An 18291-nucleotide genomic window follows, 5' to 3' on the forward strand; every position below is an offset into this window, starting at 1 on the left:
GCTGGCAGAGATCAGCTTCCCTAGGGAAAATGGGTGCTTTGAGGAGTGGACTTTATGGCACTGTACCATGCTGAGACCTCTCCCCTCCCCAAGCCCCACTCTCTCCTGGATCCACCCCTGAAGTCCCAAGGTATTTTCCAATATAAACCTGTCAACCCTATGCACAAGTGATTTTATTTAAAATATTTAAACTCACAGGATTTATGCACAGCAGAAAACATCCAGAATTTGAGCAATAGCAATAAGACTTTTGAATGCCAAAATAGGCGAGCAAATTTCAAAAGGGAAACTGCAGCTCTGCACAGAATAAGTCCTCACAACAAGCTCTGTGACAAAGCCACAATAAAACAGAAGTCACTTCTATCTTTGTGGACAACTCATCACCTCACCAGCAAACATACTCTGGTCCCTCTTGCAAAGATAGCAGAAAGTGCCAGCCAGAACCTCCAAAGGACCCCCCTCATTGCAGCCGCTAGCAATTACCATAACTGTAATGTACTGGGGTCGGCGCAGTAAGAGACCAGAGTCGGAGAGTGATTTCAGCAAGCTTTACTTCAGGAACACACACACACACAGACTGAGCTCTGTTCAAACTTCCCGCTCCTTTATACAATTCTTGCCCCCTTCTGATTGGTCCTTAACTATCTACATGGATTGGCTATTTACAGGGCCCTAAGGGCTTATCAGGGTACAGTATGAGCCTGGATGTTGATTGGCTACTTATGTTTCAATCCTTCCCCTGATTGGGCATGCTTAGGCCTTCTCTGGAACCCTGGTGTGGAGTTCAAGCTCTGGCTTGTTCGGCTTCCCTCCAAAAGTAACAGTTCCCTCCAAAAGTAACAGTTCTCCCATTTGAGCCTAGGACACAACACCCCTCCCCCCATAGTTCCAGCTATCAGGTGACATAGTCCTGGAGATATGCCGGAGGGCGGCGGTCTCATGTCGAGCATCGGAGCTCTGAGGAGACTGGGCATTCCAACTCGGTTGGTGGTTCCGCGGCTGCAGAGCTGGAGACATCTGGGACGGCAGCCCCAGGAGACCTGGGTTCAGCTGCACGGTCGGGGGTCTCCTCCTGCTTGGCCAAAGCGTGCTCCACGGAACCCTGTTCTGTGTCAGGCTCTCGGGGACTTACGTTGTCTGGATCTGGAGCTTCTGACCTTGGCTCCCCGGCAGGCAGGCGACCACGGAGTTGGTCAATGTGTCGCCTCAGGAGATGTCCACCCTCCAAGGTCACTGCATAGGAGACCGGTCCGGTGACGTGGTCCACCTTTCCAGGGAGCCAGGCGGGGCCAGTGGTGGCATAGTTCCATGCCCACACTGTCTCACCTGGGTAGAACCCTCTGGGGGTTTTAAGGTGTTCCGGCGCCGGTCGCCTGTCTGGGGCTCGGTCAGGGTGCAGCTTGTCCAGCAGGGTGCTGATGCGACAGCCCATGAGGAGTTCTGCTGGACTGCGACCTGTGGAGGCGGTGGGTGTGGTCCGGTAGGCCATTAGGAAACATGCCAAGTCTTTTGGCCAGTCTGAGGGGCCCAGACGGTTCAAGGCCTCCTTTGCCTTGCGCACCATCCGCTCTGCCTGGCCGTTGGTGGCTGGATGAAATGCGGCAGAGAGAATGTGCCTGATGAGGTTCCTGGCCAAGAAGTCCTGGAACACTGCGGATGTGAATGCTGTGCCGTTGTCGGTGACGATGGTCTCTGGCAAACCGTGGGTTGCAAAGATGGCCCTCAGAGCCCTGATGGTCACCTGCGACGATGGCGAGGGCACCTGGACCACCTCCAACCACTTGGAGTATGAATCCACTAGTATGAGTAGAGTCCGCCCATGGAAGGGGCCAGCAAAGTCCATATGCAGTCTTGACCAGGAGGTTTTGGTGGATTCCCATGATTGCACTGGGCCACGTGGGAGGGGGGGTCAGCCCTTGACACCTGGCACGTCGGGCACCTTTTAACCCAAGCCTCAATTTCTGCATCGAGGCCGGGCCACCAGACATAGCTCCGTGCGAGAGCCTTCATGTGGACTATGCCCGGGTGTGCCTCGTGCAGGGCTCTCAGCACTTGGTCTTGCAAGGGTTTGGGGATGACGACTCTGTTGTCCCATAGTAGGCAGCCTTTGTGGGTGGATAGTTCGCTTTCCGGGCTGCAAACGGAGTAAATTCCGGCCAAGTCGAGCCCTTGGGCCACCCACTCCCCACCTAGTCCAAGACACGGGAGAGGACTGGATCACGAGCGGAGCGGGCAGCAACGTCGCGGGCAAGCAATGGCCTGTCCGGAAGCATGTCCATCAGTAGGACCTGATGAGCCGGGGCTGGATCGGGATCCACGTCAGGCAAGGGCAAGCGGCTCAGGGCGTCAGCATGGCTCATTGCCTTGCCCGGGCAATGCACTAGGGTGTAAGTGTAGCCGGCTAGAAAAATGGACCAACGGAGGACCCGTGAGGACAACACCTGAGGGGTCTGCCGGTCCGATGCAAAGAGGCCCAAGAGGGGTTTGTGGTCCATATAGAGGGTAAAGGGCCGGCCGTAGATGCAATCATGAAATTTTTTGACGCTGGCCACGACTGCCAACCCTTCTTTGTCGATTTGGGTGTAGTTCCGCTCCGCCAACGAGAGGGTCCGCGAGTAATACCCGATAGGGACTTCGGTTCCATCAGGGAGTCGGTGGCCCAGAACTGCCCCCACGTCATAAGGGGATGCGTCGCATGCAAGGACCAAGGGCAGGGTCTCGTCGAAATGGGCAAGGACAGAGTTGGACATCAGGAGGCCCTTGATATCTTGGAAGGCTTTAGCATGCTGGCGGCCCCCCGCCCAGGATCGGTTCTTGTCTAGAAGCCGGTGCAGGTTTTCGGCCACCGCTGCCTTGTGGGGGAGAAAAGCATGATAAAAGTTTAGGAGGCCGAGGAAGGCCTGGAGTTCTTGTTTGTTGGTGGGCGCTGGAGCATCTCTGATGGCACGCAGCTTGGCGTCGGAGGGGTGGACCCCCTGGGCATCGATGGAGAACCCCAGGAATTCCACCCAATCCACTCCCAGGAGGCACTTCTCCCGTTTGACCTTGAGGCCGGCTGTTTCAAAACATTGTAGGACTCCTCTAAGGTGGGCGGCGAATTCTTCAGCCTGGTGGGAATTTTAGAAAATATCTCTGCCGCTATAATAGATGATGCTGACCCAGAGTCCACCTCCATTTGGCAGGGCACCCCCCCCCCCGGATCTCTACATTGACCCGGATTTTGGAGGGCCTGACTGGCGAGGGTAGGTACTGTACCGGGTATTGGTGGGTGTGGAGAGCGTCGATCTCGAAGTCTGGCTGGCCTTCGGAGTACGCAGATCTTTGCGGGACGCGTGCTCGGGATTTGGATCTGCAGGCGCAGGCGATGTGGCCTTCCTTGTTGCAGAGTCGACAGGTAGCATTTTGGAATTGGCAGGTCTTCCGCTCGTGCTGGCCCCTGCAACTTGCACATGCAGGTGGTGTCTTGTGTCTCATGCCTTGTGGGACGTGGGTGGTCTTCCTTCCTGCTGAACTATAGCCGGTTTGTAGATCTCTGTCCTCGTCCGAGTCCTCAGTAGATGGTTCAGGGTTGATCTGGTGTGCCGCAGCCTGTCTTGTCGGCTGTGGCTCTGCTGATCTGCCCTTCTCCCAGCTGGTGGCCACGTCGATTGCCTTTGTTAGGTCGCAATCAGAGAGGGACAGGAGTTTCCGCACTAGTTTTTCGTCCCTCAAGCCCCATACAAACTGGCCGAGAAGGGCTTCATTGAGGTCTGCGAAACTGCATTGGCTTGCCACCCGGCACAGGCTTGTCAAGAACGCCATGGTGGTTTTGCCTGCCTTCTGTGTCCTTTGTCGGAAGTCCCAGTGCTGGGTGAGCTTGGTTGGCTGGGGCTTGAAATACTTCTCCAGAGCGCTGATGATGTCGTCAAAAGGCGTCTCTGAGAGCTTCCTGGGTTGGAGAAGAGCCCTGGCTAAGTCCACGGTCTCCGTGCCACACGTACTGATAAGCAGAGCTCTCTGCATGGTAGTCTCTGTAATCTTCCGGAAGGTCAGGTATGACTGGAAGCCTTCGACCCACGAATCCCACAGCTCGGGGCGATCGATGCTAAAGGGCTGTAGGAGGTTGGCTGGAGCCTCCATTCTTGGCAGCGCGTCTGGGCGGCTTGCGAGCTGGGGTGTGCGCAGAGCGGAGGTGTGGACCCAGATGGCTTGGATTTAGCCGCCTTTCCGTGTTCCTGGTTCTGTTGCTGGTTCTTACTGGCATCCCACCTTCGTCGCCAGTGTAATGTACTGGGGTCAGCGCAGTAAGAGACCAGAGTCAGAGAGTGATTTCAGCAAGCTTTACTTCAGGAACACACACACACACAGACTGAGCTCTGTTCAAACTTCCCGCTCCTTTATACAATTCTTGCCCCCTTCTGATTGGTCCTTAACTATCTACATGGATTGGCTATTTACAGGGCCCTAAGGGCCTATCAGGGTACAGTATGAGCCTGGATGTTGATTGGCTACTTATGTTTCAATCCTTCCCCTGATTGGGCATGCTTAGGCCTTCTCTGGAACCCTGGTGTGGAGTTCAAGCTCTGGCTTGTTCGGCTTCCCTCCAAAAGTAACAGTTCCCTCCAAAAGTAACAGTTCTCCCATTTGAGCCTAGGACACAACAATAACTGAGCCATATCCCCCTCCCCAAAGTTAGATCCTACCAAACTTATGTCTCTCTCTCAGTCATCAGGGTGTAGCAAATTATAGGCTTATTCAGCCCTCATCCATTACACCACCTATCTACATGAACCATTTTGTTACAGTACAGCCCTATTACTTATGTAGAAAAGCCCTCCCTCTCTCTTGCTTCCTTCTGCATAACAGCTTAATTTGCGAGGCTTGCTCAATCGCAAAACCTCTGTTTTCTCCATTGGTTAAGGCTCCTCCCTTGGGTGGGAAGTGTGGGAAGGCTCTCAATCATAAAGCAGAGCTATTGAGCCAAGACTCTCTTCCTTTCCCTTCCTGGTTCCCTGGAGAAGGAAGGAAAGAGCTGGAGCTTCCTTTGCCTAGTTCCCTGGATCCCATGGGAGAGATACAAAGAAAGCACCTTTAATACCAACAAGTGCTAATGTTTTAAGCATGTTTTAAAGTTTTTTTAAAAAAAAATATTTAATTGTGTTTGTCTCTGTCCTTTATAAAGTTTATGTTTCTGATATCTAATCTTAAACAGGTATACACATGGCCTGGCCTGACGTGGCCCGGCCTAGCAAGGTCTCATTTATATCAGATCTGGCCCTCATAACAAATGGGTCTGACACCCCTGGTCTCCATATAGATGAAGGCCATCAACTAAGTTCAAAGCATCACATTATGTAGTCCTTATGAGCACTGGACTGGCTGTAATCTGGAGAACTGGGTTTGATTCCCTAGTCTTCCAAATGAAGCCTGATGAACTTTCCCAGAACTCTCTCAGCCCCAACAACCTCAGAAGTTGCCTGTTCTGTGGAGAGGAAGGGAACGTGATTGTAAGTCATTTTGAGACTTCTTAAGGTAGAGAAAAGCAGAGTATAAAAACCTCCTCTTCTTCTACTGCTGACAGCTGGGGTAGGCAATATAGCTGACTCTGCAGATTAACTCTTTTCAAGTGGTGGCAGTCCCTTAAAAGGTGATGATTCACAGTATTACACAGCAGAGCAGTATGTAAGATAGTTCAATACATAGTGATGCAAACTGCCTGAAGAAAAAGAGGAGGAGGAGAAGATTGGATTTATACCCCATCCTTAACTCAGGGTGGCTTACAATCTCCTTCCCTTCCTCTCCCCATAGTAGATACCCTGTGAGATAGGTGGGGCTGAGAGAGCTCTTGAGAGAACAGCTCTGAGAGAACTGTGGCTGACCCAAGGTCACCCAGCTGCTGCATGTAGCGGAGTGGGGAATCAAATCCAGTTCTCCAGATTAGAGGTCACTGCTGTTAACCATTATACCAAACTGGCTCTCACTATACAACTTACACAACCTCTCAAAAGAAAGCAGTTGCAGTCATCTCTTTTCTTGGCATGGGTCTTGTCATCTTCGTACCTTGGACAAAGCAAGCCTCAACACAGCACAGAAGAATTTAAACTCCTAACAAAAGGCATCCATTACAACATTAAAAAGAGGCTTTTAACCCTTCTCCCCATGTCTTATTGCAGTGCTGCAGCTTTCCTCAAGGAGATTTTCCTTACCAAATTTCAGATTAATAAGAAAGCTTTCACTTTCAAAATGGAGTGTTTTGGGGGCAGCATCTACATGACAACATGCTCTAATCATGCTCCAATCATCCTTTCCCATCTTCTGTACATTTCCCCCAAATGTACCTCTTTGGAATCTTTTTAGGAAGAGTACAGGCTCAAGAGCATCTGAATGGGAAGGTGTGCATTTTGCAAAGTTCTACTAACAGCAGCACCATTTCCCTTCTCTTGGCTCCTCATGGCCACTATTTTCCCTACCATACTACCAGAGGGATTTTTGAGAGCTTTTAAAATAAAATTAGGTAACTGTTGTTGCACTGTAGCAATTATGATAATTATATCAGGTTCACTGGGGTTAGGTCCAAGTACAGGGCTGTCTCACCCTCCATGGCTGGTTTTGTTGGTCAAGTATCCCTAGGGTTGCCAAGTCCAATTGAAGAAACAGCTGGGGACTTTGGGGGTGGAGCCAGGAGACTTTGGGGGTGGAGCCAGGAGATGTTAGGCCTGATGGCCTTCCCGCTGAGGTATTCACAAAGTTTGCCGATTGGTGGCTCTTGCCCCTTGCAAAATTGTTCTCTTTTATCGATCTGCATGGCTCCATCCGTGACTCTTGGTTTGACTCTATAATTATTCCAATATACAAAACGGGGGGGTTGGAGTTACCAGAAAATTTCCACCCCATTAGTTTATTATCTATAGTGGGCAAACTGTATGCAAAACATTTAGAACTCCGATTAACTGACTGGATGCGCCTAGGCAACATCATAGGTCCTGAACAGATTGGTTTCTCCAAACGCAAATCTGCTATGGATCACTGCTGCACTCTGGCCTTCCTTGCTGAAAAATATATGCATACCTGGTCAAAAAAATTATACGCTGCCTTCATTGATTTGAAGGGTGCTTTTGATTCAATAGATAGAGCCCAACTATGGATCAAGCTAGGTCACCTGGGAATGGACCCTCGTCTGCTGTTTCTCTTGATGAAACTTCATTCTAATACCTTTTGCCAAGTGAAATTTTCTTCTAGCGGTGACTTGACTAGTAAAATCCCAGTGTTAAAGGGGGTTAAACAAGGTTGCGTGCTAGCCCCGCATCTTTTTAATCTATTTTTAACTGACCTGGCACAATTTTTGAACCCTGTCAACAATCATCCGCCTAAACTTGCAGGCCGAGCGGTCTCCTTATTACTTTATGCCGATGACACTACCATACTCTCTTGTACAAGAGTGGGCCTGCAAAGGTATTTGAATGCCTTTTATGACTACTGTAATTGTAATTAACTTACTATCAATTACACCAAATCTAAAGTAGTTGTCTTTTCAAACTGCTGGCGCCCACAGAGATGGTTTATTGGCAATTCAACAATCGAGCAAACAAAAAATTTTAAATACTTGGGGATCACTTTTAACCACAAGTTAAGCTGGGTTTCACATCGTAACAACACCGTCAACTTGGCTAAATGTTCAGCTGCTCAAATTAAACAGTTTTTCTTTGCAAGGGGCAACCAATTAGTTCCAGCAGCTATTAAAGTGTTCAAAGCCAAAACACTTGCCCAAATCTTCTATGGTATCCCTATTTGGATCTCAGCTTTTACCAGGAAAGTGGAGGGCATTCAAGCCTCATTCTTTAGACAAATTCTTGGTTTGCCAAAACGTGTGTCCTACTTTGCTCTCTGCTCTGAAGTGGGTCAGTCTTTGGTGGAGACAAAAGCCTGGATTGCAGTGTTTAAATTCTGGCTCAAAATTCATTTTAGAACAGATCCCAACAGCCTTCTTGATTGTATGAAAAGAGACCCATATATTTCATCCTGGACAGCAGTGCTTCTGTCTAAACTCAATCAATTGGGGTTAGAGGTAGATGATTTTTCTACCACTGATGAGTCATATATCTTCAGATGTATTAAACTGAGACTATGGGAATCGGAGGAAACGAAATTACGGCCAACTGACCCTTATATTTGCTCTCCAGCTTCCTTAGGTCTTTATGCTTTTTGTGGCAAAATGACCAATTATCTATCAGACCTAACCACTCCAAGTCATCGCAGGGCATTTATGTTGGCTAGACTAAACGCGTTTCCCTCCAAAGTTTTACAAGGGAGATATCAGCGAGTCCCTTTAGCCGACAGACTTTGCTCCTGTGGAGCAAATACCCCTGACTCAATCCAGCATATATTGCTTGATTGGTCTTTATACCATAACCTCCGTAAAGATTTATTTGGCAAGCTTTCTTTTTCTCCAGATTTGTCTATTCTGCCACCCTGTTATTATTTATTGAGTGATACTGAGGGGGTGGTTAGTGAGGCTGTGGTAAAATTTCTGGCTGACATCCTTAAATTTAATCCTGACCATGTTTGAATGCATCTGTAAGCTCGGTTTTATTTTGATTTTATCTCCAATGTTTAAATTTTTATATTCTGTGTATTTTTATCTGAATCTATCATGCCATTAAAGGTTTGGTATGGTATGGCCTACGGCCTCACTGGGTGGGGAGGGGGCAGCAGCGGCGCAGCACGGTGGCCTCACTGGCTCCGGGATGGGGCGGCTCGCCATTTCCCCCCTCCCCCCGCTTCTGTTTTTTGGGGGAGCGGGGGAAGAGGGTGTAAATCCTGGGGTCCCCTGCCAGGGCGGGAGGGTTGGGACCCCTAAGTATCCCAGAGTAGCCTCAGAGTACAGCAAAGGCAGGCCTCTTCATCCAGCCCCCATACTGGCTTCTCTTCCAATTACCTATTCCCACCTGCTAAGTAATAGGCCTGGTTCTTCCTCATTGGCTGCTCCAGGGCACACATTTTAAATACTCTCCTAGGGAGGGCCAACCTCTGGGCTCAGCCAATCCTTTCTCCCTAACCCAGTCCTGGAGAATAACAAACCCCTGGGCCGATGGATCTTTGCCTTGGGTTGGTGATCTCACTGGCCCTTCTCCCTGGAGCTCTTTAAAAGGCTGGATGCTCCACCATCTCCTCTAAGAAATTCAGTATTGTCTACCCTCTCTGCCACTTTACCAGAGCTCCCCAGAATCAGGATCGTGGGTTGGCTTCTGCAACTGTGCATGCCATGGAGAGCCAGCTGGGTGCCTTCAGGCTGGCTGACTCCTGAGTCTTCCACCAGGGCCATGCTTTGAAGCAAACTGACAGATAACTTCCCCAATACCATCTCATAAAATTCCTCTCAGAGCTAGAATGATCTGCCCACTTCAGTGGAAAACATAAGGAATACCTTTAGAACAAGAAGAATCCATTACATACATCTAGGCTTGTAGCAGTAAGTCTCTATGTATTAAGGGAAATCAGAGTGACGTATAGGGTTGCCAAGTCCAATTCAAGAAATATCTGGGGACTTTGGGGGTGGAGCCAGGTGACATTAGGGGTGGAGCCAAGATCAAGGCTGTGACAAGCATAATTGAACTCCAAAGGGAGTTCTGGCCATCATATTTAAAGGGACGGCACATCTTTTCAATTCCTTCCTTCCATAGGAAATAATGAAGGATAGGGGCACCCTCTTTTGGAGCTCATAGAATTGGACCCCCTGGTCCAATCTTTTTGAAACTTGGGGGGTATTTTGAGGAGAGGCATTAAATGCTATACTGAAAATTTGGTGCCTCTATCCCAAAAAACAGCCCCCCCCCAGAGCCCGGATACCCGCAGATCAATTCTCCATGATTTTCTATGGGAATAAATCTCCATAGGGAATAATAGAGTTCCCAGGAGACATTTCCCTCCCTCCCCGCTTTCTGACAACCCTGAAGCGGGGGGAGGGCCTCCAAACTGGGGGATCCCCTGCCCCCCATCTGGGGATTGGCAGCCCTAGTGACGTAGGTGGATCTGGGTTAAAATCTCGTCAGATGTGACATTTTGGGGGGTAAACTTGGGCCAGATTTCTCAATGTAATCTATTTTACAGGACTATAATGATGAAGATAGAATGAGGGAGGGGGCAGGTCTGTTGCTTTGTGCTTTTTTGAGTAAGGGCAAAATAAAAACATGAAAAAATAATGTGAACTCTAGCAATGTACATTGTAGGTAAGTACCTTATGCTCTCTTAAAGTGAAAAGTACTCAGATTGTCATTCTGGAATGTATATGCCTTCTGTTACTTAGGGCAAAAATATGCCTGGTATCATGCATAGATCATAGTAAGCCAGGTGCCTGAGATTTCTGTAGTGTACATATTTAAAGCCCATTTCTTATGGTATGAGATGGAGGCTCAGATAGCAGCCGCTGCCAAGTCCGCATTTTTTCATCTTAGACGGGCAAGGCAGCTGGCCCCCTTTCTGGAGCGCGACGACCTAGCAACAGTGATCCATGCTACGGTCACCTCAAGGTTGGACTACTGCAACGCCCTCTACATGGGGCTGCCCTTGTCTCGGACCCGGAAACTGCAGCTGGTGCAGAATGCCGCGGCCCGGCTGTTATTGAGTCTCCCAAAGTGGGAACACATTCAGCCGGGTCTCCGGACTCTGCACTGGCTTCCAGTGATATACCGAGTCCGGTACAAGGTGCTGGTTATTACCTTTAAAGCCCTATATGGCCTGGGACCTGCCTACCTGAAGGACCGTCTCTCCCCACATGTTCCCCAGAGAGCACTGAGGTCAGGAACACAAAATCTCCTCACTATCCCCGAGCCAAAAGAAGCCCGTCTGAAAGCCACCAGGGAAAGGGCTTTCTCCGTTATGGCCCCCGTATGGTGGAATCAGCTGCCGGAAGAGGTGAGGGCCCTGCGGGACTTGGCGCAGTTCCGCAGGGCCTGTAAGACGACCCTCTTCCGGCTAGCCTATACCTAGCCTACATCTAGCTAGGATAACAACTTGAGGTAACTGGCCAGCCATCTGTTTACAGGAAACTGAATTACTCTGTTTTAATGTTTTTAACTGTTTAACTATTTAACTGTTTTATATTTGAAATTGTTTAATTTTAAGTTTGATTAATTGTTGGAAGCTGCCCTGAGCCATTCGTGGGAAGGGTGGGATATAAATCCCAAATAAATAAATAAATAAATAAATAAATAAATAAATAAATAAATAAATAAATAAATAAATAAATAAATAAATAAATATGTTAGGGAAATGTGTGGCTTTTCCCCTACAAGGACAGGGCAACTGCTGCACTACTTCTAGGTATATATATGGCACAAATATTCTTGTGCCATATTCTTGCATGACAAATTATTACATAACAATAAATTTGGCTATAAAGATATTTTTTTCACTTAGGAATGTGTTAAACAGTGTTAAAATGCTCATCTGTTCCTAGTTCCTGTTAACATTGCATTGAATAGGACATTATTTCAGTGATGGTTCCTGAGTGAGACAATGTGAAATTGGTGAGGAGGGAGGGCCCAAAGTATCGCCTCAGACTTTTTTTTATTTGGAAATAATGCTCATAATAAGTTGCACATTTGAATTCACAGTCTGCAATGATTAAAATGAGGCTTAAACTATACTCACTTAGAGGACAGTGCTAATTGTGGAACATTTCAGCATTGTTGCTTTTGTCGTTTTCATTTGCTTTTTAGAAATTAGAGTTTCTGTACCAGGGAAAGAATAACACATCTTTACTGTTTGTAGTTCTTTTCCCTTAAGTGTGCTGTTTTCTGATACACTTTATTAGTTCTTTGTCTACAAATGGCATTGTGGTGGACTCTAGAAATCTACTTCAATTCAATTCTACATGTTTCTTGTGATTTTTTTTGCAAACCTGAAAAGATACAGATTGTTGTGACACCATAGCAGATCTCATACACTGAAGCCTTATCTAAAACCTGATGTTCTTCAGATCTGGTTTGAGTAGTATCACTTATTTAATACCCCTGTAGGATAGAAAAGGGCCATAACTCAGAGGTAGACCACATGCTTAATATGCAGACTCTCCAAAATGTAATTCCTTGCAAATCCAGTTAAAGGATTTCACATAGAAGTTCTAGGAGAAAAACTCCAAAGATCTTAGAAAACCACTGCCATTCCGAAAAAAAAAACCATGCTAGGTAAAATGATGGCGCATTTGGAATATAACCAATCAAAATCCAATCAGAACTCATTCTTGTTTATTAATTTCTGAAGGGTAACTAATCAAAATAAAATCTTCACTGACTTTTCCAATCTGAAATAACTTTGACAGATCAAATGGGTGTAATTTGGGTCAGATCTTGACTAATCAACTACACATCCCTGTAAATTTAGTCTATGGAGGTTTTGCATTTGTGCTCTAACATCTTCAAGGCTATTTGTAATGAAAGATAATGATATATTTATGACATGTTAGTAAACAGGCAGAAATAAGTATCTTAAGTACATTAGCATAGCTGTGCTCACATAACAGAGTTTCCCTTGTTGAAACCTATTCTGTTCCTCAATATGCAGCTCTTGGGTAGGTGCACCCTCCCACCAGGAACAGTGTGGGCTGCTTGGGGAGTTGATTAAAGGTCTGCAGGCATAAGAGGGAATCTGTGGAGTAGCAGTGTCTGCTACACTTGCAGAAATTTCCTTTGTATCTAATCTGGTGTTTACTGGATATGTCCAATACACCATATTATGTGCTAGTATTAATCTAGTGTGCCGTCAAATTTTTCAGTCACCACTAAAGATACTTTTTAATCCACCAGGGGTTTCTATTTAAAAATGAGGGATTTTTGAAATTAAGAGACCTGTACAGGTAAGACTGTGTACCTAAAGTCTCTGTCTCTCGGCTTGACTTCGCGAACAAAGATTTAAGAAGGGTGCAGTAGTCCACGTCTGCTGCAGGCTCGCTGGTGGCTGACAAGACCAATGCGGGACAGGCAGGTCCGGCCACAGTGGCTGCAGGGAAAAGTCTGATTTGGGATTGGTGCTGTAGCAGTACGATTTTTCCTCAATCTCCTTTTATCCTCAAGACCAGCTATGCGTGCGTTCTCAAAGGAAGAGACAGCCTGCTGGATGGTGTGCCTCCATGCTTTGCAATCTGAGGCTAGGACAGACCACTGGTGATGGTTGATGCGACAGGTGCCCCTCTATTTCGATGGCCGGTGGAAAGTTCGCCATACAGAGCAATCTTGGGAAGGCGGTGGTTTTCCATCCTAGAAATATGCCCTGCCCAGCGCAGCTGGGTCTTCAACAGTAGTGCCTCGATGCTTGTAACCTCCGCCCTCTTGAGGACTTCAGTGTTGGTCACAAAGTCACAAAGTCACTCCAGTGGATGTTAAGGATGGTGCGAAGGCAGCGCTGATGAAAGAGCTCAAGGAGTCGCAGGTGTGACAGTATAAAACCCATGATTCGGAGCCGTAGATGAGGGTTGTCATCACAACCGCTTTGTAAACATTGATCTTTGTGCCTTTTTTCAGATGCTTGTTGCTCCACACTCTTTTGTGCAGTCGGCCAAATGCACGGTTTGCCTTTGCCAGCCTGTTGTCAATCTCCTTGTCGATCTTGGCGTCTGAGGAGATGATGCACCCCAGGTAGCTGAACTGCTGGCCTGTCTTCAGAACTGATTCACCCACAGTGATGCAGGGAGGGTGATAACCTTCCTGGGGTGCAGGCTGGTGGAGAACTTCTGTCTTCTTCAGACTAACTTCTAGGCCGAATAGCTTGGCAGCCTCTGCAAAGCAGGATGTCATATGCTGCAGAGCTGATACCGAGTGGGAGACGAGTGCAGCATCATCAGCAAACAGTAGCTCTCGGATAAGTTTTTCCATTGTCTTGGAGTGAGCCTTTAGTCGCCTCAGGTTGAACAGGCTGCCATCGGTGCAATAGCGGATGTAGACACCATCGTCATCATCTAGATCTACTGCAGCTCTTTGAAGCATCATGCTAAAGAAGATTGTAAAGAGAGTTGGCGCGAGAACGCAGCCTTGCTTTACACCTGTGCCTATTGGGAAGGGCTCTGAGAGGTCGTTGCAGTGTCTGACTTGGCCTCGCTGGTCTTCATGTAGCTGGATGATCATGCTGAGGAACCTTGGGGGACATCCTAAACGTTCCAAGATTTGCCGCAGGCCTTTCCTGCTAACAGTATCGAAAGCTTTGGTAAGGTCGACAAAAGTCACATATAGACCCTTGTTCTGTTCCCTGCATTTCTCTTGGAGCTGCCTGAGAACAAATACCATGTCGGTGGTGCTCCTGTTAGCCCTGAAGCCACACTGGCTCTCTGGAAGGAGTTCTTCTGCAATGGTGGGCACCAGTCTGTTCAGGAGTATTCTGGCAAGGATTTTGCCTGCGATGGAGAGCAGGGTTATCCCTCGGTAGTTGGAGCAGTCTGACTTTTCCCCTTTGTTCTTGTGTAGAGTGATGATGATTGCATCGCCAAAGTCTTGTGGTAGTTTGCCTTGTTCCCAGCAGGTCACAAGTACTTTGAGAAGTGTGCTATGTAGTACTGTGCCCCCATGCTTCCAGATCTCTGGTGGGATTCCATCAACTCCCGCTGCCTTGCCACTTTTCAGTTGCTTGATGGCTTTAACAGTCTCTTCTAGGGTGGGGATCTCATCCAACTCTGTTTTCACTGGTTGAAGTGGGGTGAGGTGGATTGCTGAATCTTGAACTACGCGATTGGCACTGAAGAGAACCCTAAAATACTCCGACCACCGGTTCAGTATGGATGCCTTGTCTGTGAGGAGCACTTGGCCGTCTGCACTACACAAGGGACTCTGAGCCTGATATGATGGGCCATATACTGCCTTCAGGGCTTCGTAGAACCCTCTTAAATCACCAGTGTCTGCACATAGCTGGGTTCTCTCTGCAAGCTTGGTCCACCACTCGTTCTGAATGTCTCGAAGCTTGCGCTGGAGGTTGCTACATGCAGCACAAAAGATTGCTTTTTTCCCGGGACAGGAGGGCTGAGCAAGATGTGCTTGGTAGGCAGATCTCTTTTTCGCTAGTAATTCTTGGATCTCTTGATTGTTCTCGTCAAACCAGTCCTTGTTCTTCCTTGTGGAGAACCCGAGGACTTCTTCAGAGATCGACAGGATGGTAGTTTTTAGGTGTTCCCAGAGTGCTTCTGGAGAAGGGTCTGTGGGGCAACTGGGGTCCTCAATTCTTGTCTGGAGTTTTGCTTGGAAGGCAGCTTTAACTTCGGCTGACTGAAGGCTGCCAACCTGAAGCTTCCTCCGAGGGATACCTCCTCTTTTGGGTGTGGGTTTAAAGTGAAGACGGAGATTGCAGCATACAAGACGATGATCTGTATGACATTCCACACTGGGCAAAACTCGGGTGTGTAAGAGATCTCGAAGGTCTCTCTGGCGCACCAGAATGTAGTCGATAAGGTGCCAGTGCTTGGACCGTGGGTGCATCCAAGTTGTCTTCAGGCTGTTCTTCTGCTGAAAGATAGTGTTGGTGATGGTGAGCTGGTGCTCCGTGCAGAATTCTAGCAGGAGGTGCCCGTTATCACTGCAGTTGCCAATGCCGTGTTTGCCAAGTACTCCTTTCCAGGCTTCCGAGTCTTTACCTACTCTGGCATTGAAGTCGCCAAGAATGATCACCTTGTCCTCTGTAGGGGTCTTCCGTACGAGGTTGTGTAGATCAGCATAGAACTTGTTCTTTTCTGCAGGATCTGCTTGAAGGGTTGGGGCATACACACTGAAGAGTGTTGCATGCTGCTTGTTTTGAAGTGGGAGGCACATGGACATGATGCGATCTGAGTGACCTGTTGGCAGGTTTTCGAGTTTGGTGGCAATGGAGTTCCTGACCATGAAGCCAACGCCAGAAAGGCGGCTCTCAGCCTTTGACTTACCCGACCAGTAGAGGGTATAGCCAGCACCATGTTCTTGAAGACTACCTTCCTGAGAGCTGCTATGTCAATATTCAACCTGAGAAGTTCGTGGGAAATTAAGAGACCTGTACAGGTAAGACTGTGTACCTAAAGTATTTTGAATATTAATAGCTAATATGCCCTTCCCAACTTTCTCCTTTTTTGCAAATATATTTTTTATTTGAATCTGTTAGGGCAAATACCCCAAATTATCAGTTAGTGCAAAGTTTATTCCACCGAAAACATAATTGCAATGGAAAAGAAAATCAGATCTGCAATCACAGCTCTCTAATACTTGAAATCTATTCCTTCTCAACATCTCACCTCTATATTAAATAAAATAAACAATATAACTCTGTTTACACTTTTAGGTCTTCAAAGCCTTGCTCCAGAATTTCTCAACATTCCTTCCTGCTCAGCACAACATTACCGCAGACTTAAAAAGGCTGCTGTGACTGGCCCACAAGCATGCATGGTCTGTCTCAGGACTTTATAAACATGATCTCTGAAGCCCTGCCCTTACAGTTGCCAGCCCTGGCTTTGGGAATTCTTGGAGATTGGGGTGGCCTGGGGAGGGTGGAGTATGGGGTAGGAGTTCCAGTGGGGATGTGATGCCATAGAGTCTACCCTGCAAAGCTGCCATTTCCTTCAGGGAAGCTGCTCACTATAGTCTGGAGATCAGTTGTAATTTGGAGTATGCAATTTTTTTTATCTGTATTTTTTAATCTGGATCTATTGGACCTGGTGGAAAAAATGGTATTTCCAAAAAATCCCAGATCCAATACTAGTATGGGGGGGGGGGGTTCCAATAGACTCAAGAAGAAAAAAAATAATGGTTAAAAAAACAACCCAATCCTGGGACTGGCTTGGTTTCTCCTGCAGTATGGTTTGTTAGCTGCCCTGAGTCCGGTTGGAATGGGCGGGATATAAATGGAAAGTAAATAAAATAAATTTAAGCCACACAACCTGAGAAGCTGGCCTCAGGATCTGCATGCTGCGGGGAGGTCTCTCCCCACTGCACACAGACCTGGCTGGGGGCGGGGAGCAGAAAGGGCAAGTGAAGCTGAGGCAGTGCTTGCTGGCATTGAGGGAACAGGCCAGTGGTAAGCATGGGAAGCTGGGTTCAGCCCTGCCTGCTTCCTGGCCTATTGAGGAGCAGGGAGGGTCATGGAGGGTGGGGGCATTCAGAAATATGAGTCTGATCTTGTTTGCAAATTGGAACTGAAGCTGAGAGCCAGCTTGGTGTAGTAGATTCTAATCTGGAGAACCAGGTTTGATTCCTTTCCAATGCAAATAACCTCTGAAAAGATTGTACAACAAACAGAGGGTCTGGGCTGCTTTCACAGCTACTGGGAGCAGCCATGTTGTTCTGCTAGCTTACCCTGCCCCCACTCTGCCTGGGTCCTACATATTTAAAGGCACAGACACACCATCCAAAAAGGAAGCCCTTCCAAGCTTCTAGCATTAGGAAGTGGAAAGACACATGGTAGGCTTTGGGGGTGGGACTTCCCCCCGCCGGCCAGCTGACTGGAGGTGGGAAGGAGCCTGCAAAAGCGGGAGAACCCCCTCTGAGACCTGGGGGTGTAGACCAGGAAAAATAGGTCTTTCCTCCCCATCTTAATCTATCTCCCTCATTTTCAACTGCAGTACACAGATAACTGGTGTTTTGCTTCTCTCTGCTAGTTAGGGCCTCACATTTGGAAAACTGGGTTACCTCTATTCCAGCAGACTTAATTCTCCTCTGTTCTTTTCCCCATTTTCCCCACATTTATGCCTCTAGCTTAAAAGTAACTCTGGATCCAAACTGGTGTAGCCCTGAATGTTGTGATATTATTCTGTTTGGATAGGAATTGGATAGATATGTTTGGATAGGCATTTGCCTATGCTTTTGCTTAAGTGTCTGCTTAGGAGAAATTTTCCCCTTCCCTAATACTGTACAAAGTTTCCTAATAGAGTTTGTATTTCTTTTTTACACTTTTAAATCTGGTCTCTGTCATCCTTTTCTGGCAAACCTGCTGCTCACAGCCACTTCTTTGGATAAAAGATCTGTTTCCTCCTCCCTGTGCAAACACACAAGCTAATTCCCCATGTCTTTCTGAACTTAAGTTCACATGTTTTGGAGGACTCCATCAATCAGATGCCACATAAACCAATCCATATTACTGTACAAAAAATTTAAGCCATACACTCTGCACAGCTGGTGTCCTTGTGAGGAAAAGCCCCCTACTTTTCATACATATGGACATCGTGATCACCAGTATGGTTGCCAGGGTGCCTGGAGATTTGACTCTCACACATCTTCTCTAAGAAGTGGACTTTGCCCACGGTTTCTAAGGCTTATGTGGCAGCTTTGCATTCTACACCTCTGGATGCATGTTAGCCAGAACTCTGTTCCTTGT

This window comes from Heteronotia binoei, chromosome 7, assembly GCF_032191835.1.
Source record: "Heteronotia binoei isolate CCM8104 ecotype False Entrance Well chromosome 7, APGP_CSIRO_Hbin_v1, whole genome shotgun sequence".
NCBI classification, from domain to species: domain Eukaryota; kingdom Metazoa; phylum Chordata; class Lepidosauria; order Squamata; family Gekkonidae; genus Heteronotia; species Heteronotia binoei.